At 41.6% G+C, this 13759-nt stretch overlaps 1 long non-coding RNA gene across 1 annotated transcript in view; it reads right to left on the bottom strand.

Moving 5' to 3' along the window:
- Positions 1 to 12627, bottom strand: part of LOC138412383 (uncharacterized) — a 49269-nt gene extending 36642 nt beyond the window's left edge. Inside the window, exons 1-2 of the long non-coding RNA XR_011244788.1 lie at positions 12565 to 12627; positions 11125 to 11293 (exon numbers count right to left, since the gene is read on the bottom strand). This is a non-coding gene — a long non-coding RNA (uncharacterized lncRNA). The remainder of the gene's footprint in view (positions 1 to 11124; positions 11294 to 12564) is intronic.
- Positions 12628 to 13759: the final 1132 nt, after the last annotated feature.

Below are 13759 nucleotides of genomic sequence, written 5' to 3'. Positions count from 1 at the left end.
GGGATGGCTGACATCTCCTTTGTAGAATATTAATTCTTCTCAAATGGTTCCAGGCGATGCACACACACACTGAACACACCCGACAACCAGATTATATTCAAATAAAACTCTTTTTAACCATCTAGACATCATCAAACATCATAATTTTGAGATAAGCTTCTGAAAGTGAGTGGATTCATCTAAATGCATCCCAGTATTAGATACTTTGCATTTAAAGTAAAAACCAACTTTATATGTTGTGAAAATATATTTTTAAAAAACACTTGAAGTGAGTGAATACCAAGTTCATTTTGGCAGCTGCACTACATTTGACGTCCTGGATCACCTTACAATATCATGGAGGTTGCAAGACTCAGCAGATTAGAAAGGAGAGAGACTCGTCAGAATGACAAAGTGAAATGTGGACCTGCTTCCAGGCCATCAAAGCAAGTTCTGAGCTGCCTTTTGAAAAACAAATGGCGCAACTGCTAATGTGGCTCATTGAAACGCTCGGCTGGCTGTGAATGGCCACATTTCCCCATGTTAAAAGACATCTTCAGAGACAAGCTTAGTGGAGGTGAGACTGTCTGTCACTGCAACTGGCGCCTGGCCTCACCTGGCTGCATTATTTCACCAGTGTCAGGCCAACAAGCTCCATAGTCAAGCACACACTCCTACTGTATATATGAGTGCTGCCAAATACAAACACTTCAATTATTTCCATTTGTTCCCCGGTCTTCTGATGGTTTTGCTTTAATACCTAAATTCCATAAAAGCATAACTATTACACTCTAAATATAGACCCATCTCTTCTCCGTATACCATACATATATATATATATATATAAATAAATATCCAACCATTAACTTAATTAGATTTATTTGAAACAAGATTCAAGTGCATACAAATTGTGCTTATATATCTTTCATTTAAAATAGTAAGGTGTGCTTGTGTTCTGTGGAGGTGGTGCATACATCTGTATGAATGGATCTGTGTTTGCATATTTCAATGCATGTATTGCTCTCGTGCATATGTGTGTGATACCACAGGGAGTATGCTCGACCTTGGTAACCCGCAAAGAGAGGGAGCAGTGGGCCTCGGGCCACAAACTTTGGGCCACGCTTGGTGGATTCACAGAGCTTGGTGACATCCACTGTGGGTGATTGCTGAAAGCAAACACGCAAATACGATCAGATTTCTGAGGACTGAGTAACACTCAAAATCTTACTATAAATATTTAAAGTTGTTGGCTTTCTTAGTTTGACATTATATTTACCTGTTTCTCCCAGATATGCATCATTAATTTAATATAATGTTTGCCCAATTACTAGAAAAATAAAGTTCTATAACATATGTAAACTATATATTGTTTTACTGTAAATAATCTGTTTAGTTGGGTTTCCTTTGAGCATGTTGGCTATTTTATGACATATATAAGGAAAATAATAGTTTTCATTGCTGTATTTGGTATTTTCCTAAATCGTTTTCTGACAAATGTTCTAGTAAATTGTCCCATTCCAAGGAACTGCAGCTTCACCAGAACCGTATCACGGACAAAACATCTCAAATGCCACAAATATTTCCCTTGGTGTTTTTATATTTACGTAGCTGCAAATGAAGCATTTAAATGAAATAATGTCTTCCACTTGTGCCCCAGAACAACCCCTAATGTAGGCAATTAAGCTATTAACTACAAAAAAGCAAAAACGGTGGGAGATTTACAAGGGGAAAAAAAGTGGGACCAAACATTTTTTCAGGGGAGATACAGATCTTTACATTGACCTGATATCTCTGAACACACCGCACAGATATTATTTCACGTAAGAGGTATTTTCCAGCCATCATACATTTAATTTGTTTTTTATCGCAACACAATTATACAATGAAATTAAAGAGAAGCACTGGATTTGGAACAATATGATATGGTAATGAATTCTTTAAAAATAAATGACAATCTTTCTCTAAGCACAAATGTTAATGTATCTATTCACTGCACAGTTTCCGTCCCTCCAGTGTTTGGGACAATAAACTAGCATCAATACTCCCACCCAGTGGCCAGTGTCTGGCAGTGTGCACCCTTGCGGTCCTTTCCCCCCTTTCCCGACCCCCCACCACCCACATCGAGGCTTCCCTTTCTGCTGGAGGAATGGTAAAGTGATCTGTTGGTCCCTAAGTGCTTTTTGCTGTCAGTGGTGTTGACGTGGGATGCAATAGAAACCCAGCTGAGGCCACCTTGATGTGGAGGAGACCTGTTTGGCTGCACAGTGCACACAGTTATTCCCAGACATGTTGGATTTTCTGTGTTTTTTCTTCTATCCCTCTGTCTTTCTGATAATTCATTGGTTTATGGCTATTTAATCATGATATTAAACTTTTGCTAATTATACTTTTTAAAAGTACACAAAAATAGCATTCCTGTTGTGTTTAACCGAATCAATTAAACTGATTATCATCGGCTGCATCCCTATTCCTGCTGCGGAGAATAAACACAAACGATAATTTGCTCAGATTAAAAACTTGTGTTTTTGTTTCCATCGAGCTCCATCCCGGAAAACAGGGCCCCATCGGAACGATGGGACTGTATGGGAAAATCCCCTCTAACTGGAGTAGGAAGCCACGGACGCAAACAGAGGAGGGCCGGGGGACTACCTGCTGTTTAAACAGATAGCATGGGTCTGTGTGGCCACTGCTGCAAAAAGGCCCCTGAACTTCGCCCAACGTCAGAAGTTTAAGAGTCCCAGCGAGGGCACTGGGGTTCTCTGGAGAAATAAGGAACTACTTGGCCAGAACAGCCTCTGGATCCCTGCGTAGACCGCCGGCGGCGATGCAGAACTCTGTTGCTGATTGGTTAGCGGACTCCTCCGGGGAGCCGATGCTTGGGTGGTTCAGGAGATTGCCAGGCAGCCGCACAATTAGCCCAAATAAACTATTGGAGGATTATTTAATGTGCATCAGGCCTTTGCTGACTATATAAATTATGCTCAGTAATCTTCTATACAGGAGCCAAACTGAAATGATTCAGCTTCACACTGTTCTAATAGCATTTCACATAAGAAACATTTAAATGATGAGAATAAGGGCACAAAACAGCACATTGACCCGTGCCCTTATAGTGATGTTATAGTGAGTGAGAGTTTTACTTATGGAGGAGGGCTGTACAAGCAAAACACCTTCAGCCCTGCGAGGACAAGCTCCGCACTTTGTACGCTGTGTGGGGGCTGAGGCCGTTACTCCCTCCACACGGAGCTGATGACTGGCCGGGGACCTAGAAGAGCAGTTGTAAAAATAGATGCAAAAACAATACCTGCCCAGTCATGGCGGACACCTCCCATGTAGAGAAAAAGCAGCAGGTGATGAATTGACATGATGTAAATACAACATGTCACTGTAGAAGTTTTTTTAAAAGGAATTTTAAATCTCTATAATCCATAATTTCCTCATAGACAATTTGAGAAAGCAGAAACCCTGCCAAAAAAGACTTTTTCTAAAATGTTGAGGTGGGCAGTATAACGCCATATTGATATGTGGTCACTTTACAGTAGCAGGACCACCTAAGTTAATTTTATTGCACCAGTTTCTGGTTCACAGGAAATCTGTATTTGTTTAGGGACACATGAAAGTGTTAATAAGCAAAAGTATTAATTTGGAGCCACCCACCTTCACCTCAACAGTAACTGTCTGTTATTCCGAGTGTTGCTCCTGCATTTCCTCTAACTGACGGTGGTACTGAGTGAATCATAATATATTAACTGACCATAAAGGAAGCCATGTCCCCTGTGCCGTTTTAGTTACCACGTATGCCTTTCAGTTTTTAAAGGCCATTTAAGGTAAAGTCTACTAAAACTAGTCCAGTTGTTTGTGGATGCCAGAAACTCTGTTGAACACAGCCGCTTTCACCCTCAAACTCCACCTTTCAAAAGAAACAATTTTATAGAGACCCAGTGACATCATTTACACGAATATGTTGTTTAAAATCCAAGAACGTCCCGTTGTATATTTGATTTGGCCTCGGCCACCTCAGCTGACCAATACATCACATGTCCCTGGCTACGACTATTTAATGTAGAATCTCCAAAACTCACAAATGCAGTATGACCAAATGTTCCAGTGATGTACCAGTATACTAAACAGGCCATATATCTCGCTTCCCTCTCCAAACAGAAATAGATTTCGCTGAATTGTTTGATAAATTCGGTCAAGGTTTTCCAGCCATCCTTATTGGAGCTCCTACTGTTTTTCTGGCTGTTGGTGGCCCAGGCCCTAATCACCCTCCGCTCCCTCAGAGGCCATAAATTACTCCGATGAGATGGTGCTTTGTGTTCCTACTGCTGGGGAGCGGGGCGAATTCACAGCGCCATATTTTGACAACCCGTACTTTAAATCATTGTTTTATGACAGATGGGAAAACTTCTGCACTTTCACCGGCCTGATTTATGGTCATTTGGGTCTGGAGGACACTATAATTTGCAAGTAATGTGAAAACAGATGGATAGAGAGATACCAAAGGGTAAGACTGACCTATACATTCTCAGCGCAGCTTACAAATGGCATCCATATGCTGAAGGAACACTCCCAGTTACATCTCCATTACTGTGTGTGCATGTGTGCGTTTGTATGTCAGAATTGTAGATGTTCGTTCTCTTTAAAAATAAATAGATGAAGGAAAATGAGGACGAAGTCTGTGAAAACGTAACGCTGAAGCCGGTTTTTGGTAAAGGAAGTTTGATATTCGACCAAATCCCCCAAGAACTTATCACTGGTAAAATCAGCAGCGTGATATTTGTTGCCCTTACACAGCCTTGATTCATTGGTGATCTAATATGCAAGTGACAGTTACTCATTTGGATGTGTTTAACATAAATGAGGAAGTAAGGTGACCTCGTATTTTCACGTAGCAGCTCCTCATTTCCAGCGAGGCATGAAAAATGGAAGTGAATTAATTTAAGCCATACTAGACTAGATTTCCTCTCTGGTCAGATGTCAATTTGGATAAATTACAAAGTTGGTCTGCTTAGTTTCCACTGCCTCAGGTCATGTAACACACACACACACACACACACACACACACACACACACACACACACACTTTGTGGAGCTGGTTTTGGTGCCATCACTATGTCCTCAGGTTCACATGGTAGCTAAGTGCTAATGACAACATCTCCGCTGCTACAGAGGACCTGAAAGATTGTTTCCTTGACGAAAAAAAATACAAAAGGTCCCGCTGGACATAAATTCGTAAAGTAGTGGTTATTTATGAGCTACAATAATGAGCTCAATTTGTCAGATTCTCTTAAAGAGTAATGCTGAAAAAGATTGATAAAAGTGTAGTCCTCTTCTGGCAGACACCCAGAAAATGTAAAGTAATCTGTGAGGAAACAAACTCCGAATACATCATGCACAGCCTGGGAGCCCTGGACGACTCGTGTTTTATGGCTTTTCCAATGAGGCAGGACAGTATGTGAGTGAGCAGTGTCTGGTGCAGCCATTGTATTCCAGCGAAGGGGGGGGGACCACCCACATGAAGTCAGTGATGAAGTAAATACCGTTGCACGGCCACGTCCCCTTCCCTCGCTCGCAGAGTAAACTGTGGTCTGACGGCGGCGCTCGGCGATCTCAGCTCGCCTCCAGATTACACAGGGGCAGGAGGAGGCACAGAGGACGATCACGCCAGCCCCCCCTCCGCCCAACAGTGAATCCCCCCAGTCCTGGTCAGGAAGCCATGCACATGGCAGACGATGCCTCTGCACTGGGTTGAACTTGGCAGAGCCCCACATCCTTCAAGCAGAAGACAAAACCGCTCACGCCCCTCTGGAGCCGAAAGGCAGAGCGAGGCCCAGAGGGAATGAGGTGCCTACTGATGCCCGTGTCACAGGATGACGCCCTTGGTTCTCTTCCCTTTAATACACAACATAGAGCAGAGTGCATCATGGGAGGATACTGCATACATGCTCAGATAACAGGCTATTTATTGAAACCCTGCGGTATCATTGCAGCCATAGAGCAAAAACTATGTGAAAAACTGAAGTAAAACAAGTGAAGAATCAAATCTCTTGTGTGCTACATACCAGAGCCTCTTAATCATATCCTCTCTTTGTTTATTTGAGCTGTTTGGACATCAAACTTTTCAACGGGGAATAATATCCCAGGAGCAGGGAAAAGATTGAGCCAACTGGCCTCTTACTTGAGGTCTTTGAAGACCACATTTGTGTCCTTTCCTTTGTCCCATTTCTAAAACAGCGCTATCCCGTGAAAGCCACATGGTGAAATGTCAACTGACATGACAGCTAGTGACAGTTATATGTGAGGAGGTTGTCCGTACAAACGGGCGCTTTATTGGTCTTAGATGATAGCATCGACCACTACGCCTTATGCTTTCATAATGATTTACTGCTGCCTGGTGGGATGAGCTCAGTGAATATGTGTGGTTGGCTGCCAATTGCGCTTTTTCCTCTGTTTCTTTTTGGTCTTTGTGGGCCCTGGAGGTTTCTTAACTGTTAGAGAGCCATTTGGATGGGAGGCCAGGCAGCATAAAGCTGTATTTGGCAAAAGATCTCAGTGCGCCTCCAAAAATAAGAGAGAGCAGGGTGAACATATTTGTCTACGTCTGCATATGTGTGCGTATGTGCATATGCACACGTGTGTGAGACAGACTGTGAGTCATACTGGTCCAGTAACACTGTTACCTAAAAATTACTAAAGGGCATTTTATAGTTAAACCAACTTGCAACATAGCAGAACTGACAAATTCAAGCTGTGTTCCCATTAAGCTTTTTACATTAACCATATAAGCTTTAATTTGTATATTTAGCCAAGCCTTTTTGAATGTTAAGAGGTGGAATTATGATTACATAAATGTTTGAAAATCTTTACGTTCACAGCGTTAATGTTTATGCACCAGCTGTGGTTAGTCCTCTACCTGCAGCTGTTCCTGCTGGTTGCCATCTTGAGAGGAAAAGTTGTTAAGAAAAAAGAAAAAGAAAAACAGAGACCTGACCCGGCCACCGCTGTTGTTTTAGAGGGAGAAAGGTGAGGACCTGTCTCCTGAGGGACAACTGGTCTGACCTGAGGACCAACGGTCAGGGACATGAACCACAAAGAGCATGCAGAAGGCCATGTCTTTATAGGGAGGGGGCAACATGTGGCTGCAGGTGAGAGGAGGCTTCTCATTGGCAGAGATGGAAAACACACTTGACTTTGTATATTATATAATTACAAAAAAAAAACCTATATACCAAGTAACATTGCAAAGGTTATGGGGGACGTAGGGAAGGCAACCCTATAAAGATGAACAGTGCCCAGGCCTGTCTGCTGCTGGCTGATCATGTGATCTGCAGTGTGCCTGTGGCGACCTCTAGTGGTCTCCGCATTCACTCCACATCCCTGTGCCATATGGAACTGGTTTACATCAGCGGTCAAATATGCTGCACCACACAATATTTGGCATGTTGGGCAGAAGTTGTGGCAACCCCTACCTACAAATCATATGATCTAAAAATTTGTTGCAGAGAGTCAACTCTGCAGTTCGCTTATTGTAAGGAATTGTGTCATGCAGTCTCAAAGCGAGGGTCACATTGAAGGGGGGTGAACCAGAGCCATGTCTAAATTGCATTTATTACAGACATAGTCAAGCTGCTCTGTATTTTCCTGGCATGACTCCTGCATGCATCAAATCATCCAAATGCATAAATTAGGCTCCTTGTTGTTCTGTTTTGCTCCAAATGGCAAAAATAAATAGAGTGGATGTGTTTCATAGTATGAGGCCGTTACTTTAACCCTTTGCAACATATCGACTGATCCCTCAACATGGAGAAACCTGCAAGCTACTTCTATCTTTCACCTGGCACAACATTTATACATCTGTCTTTCTGAATACAGAAACATAAGGCAGAGGCCGCCTGCCCGGGCAGCAGACAAACAGTTCCTTGTTCATCTCTGTTTTCCGTGGCCACCCTCAAACAGCGCTGTTATATCATCAACCGTTTCTCTCTCAACAGGAAAATACCATTTATGTTGCGTTCACCCTCCCTCGCAGCGCACAAGATAGTGATCACATCGTGAAAAGCCATTTGTTTAGAGACATTGTGTTGGTGGCCACCCCTGTTTGAGCGGGGGCCCTGGCCCGAGGCCTGCCTGATGACTTTTCCAATCTTCCCTCATGTACACTGGCAGGCAGAGAGGAGCAGAGCAGGAGGCCCCACGTCCCACTGCCCCACAACCCTTTTAGCCCTCTGATTTCTGCACCCAGACCTCAGGCAGGGTGCAGCCTCCCAGTTTTCAGCGTCCATGTTTGTTCTTCTTTTCAACTCCTTCACCATGCTGATGTACAGGTCACCAGGAGAGGAAATGGCAATCCCAGCTGAGGATGAGGATATAACCTATTAACTTTCTCATCTGTGGAGGGGAAGAACGGATCACTCAGTAAGTCTTCTTCCAACTGGTGGCTGGTTTCCTCCCCCAGAGGACATGAACCATTACTGTAGAACTGAAAGGTGAGGAACTAGGTTTTTGTATGTGCACATACATGTCTCACACACATAAAGTGTGAATGTGCGAGACTGGATCAGACAAGACAATCATTTTCTGTAATTTGTGCCAATGTATCTCTGTAGTGTTTTGGTCTGCAAAACCATGTTTTTGTTTGACAGGAGATCATTTGATGATATTACATTTTCTGCAGGTCTCACTCACAGATTCCTCCCAGCAGCTCTGGATGCTGGTGCCTTCCAAATGAAAATCAGGAATTCAGTGGTGATTTATGACTATTTAGACAAGTGGTGAACAGAGAGATGTAGGATTATGGAAATGGTGCTTTCATATGAAATACGGAGAACACGCCATGTGGGCTTCAGTGGCCACTTAATCTGTTGGCAGGCCCTAACCCCCATTGAGCAAGTCACATGCACAGGGCTGCTTTTCACTCCAAACACTGAATATTTGACTTCCTGATGAACTTGACAGTTATTGCTAGTTGGAAGGCCGAGCACTCACTGTAGTGACATGCAGGCCCTACGTCTCCACCAATGAAAGAAAAGTGAATCAACACAGAGGCTGCAGAGGATACAGCATCGCCTTGCAGAAGAACTGCTCACAAAAGTTACACTATTTTTGTCGCAAGGTCACAAATAAAATGTGATTTGAGAAACGTAAAACAATAGAACTATAGATTTTCTTGATGAATATTATTATTCATGATTAATGTTGACATTATTATTAATGGTAGTGATGCCAGTTATAATAATAGTAATAATATATAATTTACTGTTATAATAAATAACATTACTGGAGGCAAGACTACAAAAAGTATTAATGCACTTTTTTTTCCCCAAGATTATTGTTATATAATATACTCTTGAATCTCCCTCTTTATGCTCTTGTCAATTTCTTTGCAATTGAAAACCACACACACATCAAAACTTTAGTTCAGTGGTTAACACACAAATCAACTTCAATTTAATAAGTTATACTAATGCAAATGCATTTAGTGTTACCAAATTAAGTCTTTTTGAGTTGGTGATACTTGCAAAGTTAAAATAAATACAACCGTAAGATATACTTAATAACAATGGAGAAATATTTCACAGGTCTATTGCTGGCTCCCTGAAATGATGCAGGGGATAAACGGTCATGAAATCATGTATAATTGCCACTCACATGCACTTTAAAAGGAGGAACATGCTTTTGCTGTCAGTGGCTGAGGTGTTTCTGATTTACCGTAAAGGTGGAAGAACAGAGAGCAGGAGAGGATGGCACAGGCTTCAGAGAGATGACTGTCTGGCCCAGCCCCCCCCCCCCCCTCAATCACTCAACAACACATGCAGGGCTCTTCTCATCGCAGCAGAGGTGGGAGCCAGGAGATGACCGAGGGTCAGACTGACACGCAGACATGAATTTTTCACCACCATATTTTCTTTGGGTAAATAATCCAGTTTGAACGTTGCCCACAGGCAGATGGTAGCGCATAAATCTTGGATCAGAAAATAAACACATTTCAAAACAAAAGGTTTTTTGAAGGGGAGGCGTTTCTGCCAAAAAGGAAAATTGTTTACTTTTTGGTGACTTCACCACAACCCAGGAAAGAAAATTCATTGGTACTTTCATTCCAGGAAAAGAGTTACTCAGAGTTTATTTACTTGGAAGACATATTTCTGAGCTTCACTTATTTAAAGATACAGATCACCTCATGAACTTTCCTGGATTTTGACCAGCCTATTCACTGTACATTTGTATTTTATCATTAGGTTTTTTTGCAACTTATATCTATTGAATTCAAAAGAAAAGTTATAGAAACAATTCAGAGATTCAAACAATTCATGCACTGAATTACAATAGCAATCATTAGTAAAAAAAAAAATGGTTAGATGAATGCAATCTTTTTAACTGATTCTAAAAGCTGCACACGTGCACATGCACACCCACAAGCACTCTAACACTTCCATCGATCCATCATCTATACCACTTATCTGTAATGAGTAGCACGGGGCTAGAGCCAAGCCCAGCTGACAATGAGCGAGAGGTGGAGTACCACAGGGCCAATATTTAGAGACAAACTTTTCACTCTCACATTCACACATATGGTCAGTTTAGACCACATGCATGTATTTAGACTGTGGGAAGCCAGAGCCTCCAGAGAAATCCAACACAGACATGAAGAGAACATGAAACTGCATACAGAAAAAGCTCAAGTCAAAGTGTTGGGAGGCACTAACATTATATCATGTTTAATAATTATCCGGCCAGTACCATTTATATTAATTTGGAGTCAACCTGACATATCAAAGTCCAATTTCCATCCTTTTAGCTCAATTTTTCTCTCCTCTAGCTGCTTAAAGAAATTTCAGTTTTTACTTTCATCATAATGACTAGCCCGTCAGTTGGTGGAGGGTAGAGAAAGTTCAGTGGTGTTATCAGCGCTTTTAAGCCTAAAACCACAGTTTGCCGTGTCCAAACCACTAAGGATTAAGGCTTTAGAGTGCTATTGGAGCTGCGAGAGACTGAGGAGTCAAGAGATAGTTGTTTCTGGAAGTGGCCACTTTTACATTACGTCTGACAAAGTTCACTGGGAGAACCTGAAGCCTATGAAATGTTGAAAGCACAGTCCAGCAGCATACCTGGTCCTCATGAGGTCTTTTACAGGAGTGTGCCTACCTTTGATGGTGTATCTGCATCATGTCAGGGAACTGGAGGCCTTGCCAGCATCTCAGTGGGTGTGTTGCAGAGGCGTGCCATTTGTAATGAGTTCCACTGGCAGGAGAGAAAGACGTCGCTGAAGCAGAGTCAGAGAGTTTCATTTCTGCTGAGTTGTCCCCACATAAACCTGTAAAGAAAAAAAACACAACATTCTGATGACTATGGCTTCTATTTCTGAAGTTGAATGCCTCTTTTTTTTAAAGTCAGGTTATAACCTCTCCTGAAATCATAATAGGATCGTTTGGAAAGACATCACACACATTCCTACAGCTCTAGTATTCATTTATTAGTCTCCCACCTAACAGTAAATGTCAAACTTTGAACATGTCCTGCAGGGTTCAGCTTCTCAGTTTGTACAAGTGTGACAAAGAAAGAAAGAAAGAAAGAAAGAACCCCTCCATACTCACCATTTGTCCCTGGTATCCTTTGACCACATTTCACTCATTTGTTTCTATCTACGCATGTTCATTTTACTAGAATTGTCCATTACGCTTGTAACATTGCATCACTTACAATCCAGCATTTGTTTCTATTGGCAATTATGTTACAGTTCAATCAAAGAACGAGAATATCGACCCACTAAATCCACTAACGTCTGTGGAACACATATCACAAACAGTTCAACTCATCTATTTCAAACTTGAGGAGAATTTTTAGTGGACCAGGAAAGTGCAGCATCGAGTTGAACATACAGTATATGTTCAATACATGTATAACATTTGAATAAGCAGTGACACAGATGCTCTTTAATAATTAGATTTTTCATGTCACCATATCAGACTGACAGACATTCACAAGAGTCACAAGTGCTGATTCCCAGCATGGCAACAACATTCATTGAATCACTTCCTGTTTGGCAACTTAAAGCAAAGTAACGCACAACATTCATTTGGTTGCTCCAATGCTTTCTACAGACCTGAATTACACATCTTGTATTTTGAAAGGTTGTTAATTTGGGAAGATTGTGTCGCTTGTTTAATAGACATGCCATGCATGAAGAAATAACACCAGTTAATTAATCAAACGTATACATATAAAACACACGAGAACAGTAGTGAAGCAAATTCAGTTTTATTTTATGAAAGACATTTATAAATTCATTGTAGATAAGGATGAACACTAAGTTTATAAGAAAACCACATCACACAACATCCAGCACACAAACAATAAAAAAGTGACAGTATACTGTAGAACTGTTTGAGGAGGATTCACTAATGACAAGGAATAATTCTGATGCAGCTCCAGAGCATTAACACAGACCAAGCAAACATTCCAAACAAGCCAGTTTACAATGAGCACTTCACTGGTTAAATTAAACACACAACCACCAGTCAGTTTAGTTGCCTTTATTATGCTGCAGATTCAAACACGTGTAATTGCTCTTTGGTTCATACTTACATCGTGTTCCTTTGCTCTGAACCACCACGCGGGACAGTGTTGAGAAGGTGCCGCCAAACATTTCCTGGTTTTTTAAAATCTTGGTGATGTCACGGGTGACATCACTGGGACAAACCAAGTGAAAGGGATTTTTTTCCCTCAGTACAGTGTGATTTTGTGATTGTCAGGCGGTGTAGTTACATTTTAATTCATGCCCATTTTAAAAAGGTACTCGAGATTGTGAACGAGCTTCTTTATTGGAAAATCTGGAAGAGAAGATTGTGTTTGCAGGAGGAATTTATTGTCTAGTTACCTGCTCTTGATGGTTCCAGCTAAAGGTGGGAATGGAACGTTTTTAATAAGCTGACTTGTCTGTTTGTACAGAAAATGAGGTGAAACAGTTGAGTTGTATAGTTTGACTTTTATTTTTCCTTTTCCTTTCCTTTGGTGAACACTGTAAATAAAACTATTCACCTCACAACCAAGGAGTCTGTTGAGTCTTTTATTGACCCTCGACTACCTCAGAGGTTAATCTGATAAAAACGTGTGATGGTTTTATTTTATTTCCAGCCTGATGATTAACCTCTCGCCTCTGTTTCGTTTATGCTCAGATCTCATCCTAAATATCGCTTTTCTTATAGAATTCTCTTTTCTTCTCATCTCCTGAGCAAACATTCATGGCTTGGGAGCTTTTTGATGACTATTTTCCATTTTAGAAACTCTGAAACATCCCCTGTTTGCTCAAAAAGGATAATCACCCAACCCATGAAATGTTGATGAGCAAAATGATCAGAGCTATATTTACCGTACGGAGGGGCTCATTAGAGAGCCAATCCCAGTGACGAGCCGCGTGAGGTGGTGAGCACCTGCCTTCTGCTTCAGGCATGCCTCTCTTATTGCACTCGCTTTTATTTACTCACTCTCAAATTATTTTTGGCCCTTAGTTGACAAAGATAAATGGGGGGATTAATATATATTGGACTAATCTGGAGGCTTGTGGTAGGGGTAGCAGAGAGCCTGGATAGTATTTCCCTCAGGTAACCAAACGCAGGCCCACTGGATTAAGAGCCATTTGCAGGAAGGCTTAACTGTGATCCAAAGCCATTAGCAGAACATGGATGTCAGAAAAAATAAAGGGAGGAGAACCAGAGAGCATTTTAATTGCCTCCTGATTAGAATTCAAAGATGCTCCTCAATTGCACCCACATTAGTTGGA

The sequence above is a fragment of the Paralichthys olivaceus genome, chromosome 12, assembly GCF_024713975.1.
Source record: "Paralichthys olivaceus isolate ysfri-2021 chromosome 12, ASM2471397v2, whole genome shotgun sequence".
NCBI lineage: Eukaryota > Metazoa > Chordata > Actinopteri > Pleuronectiformes > Paralichthyidae > Paralichthys > Paralichthys olivaceus.
Note: the sequence above shows the minus strand (reverse complement) of the source record. Positions and strands in the feature narration are given on the sequence as shown.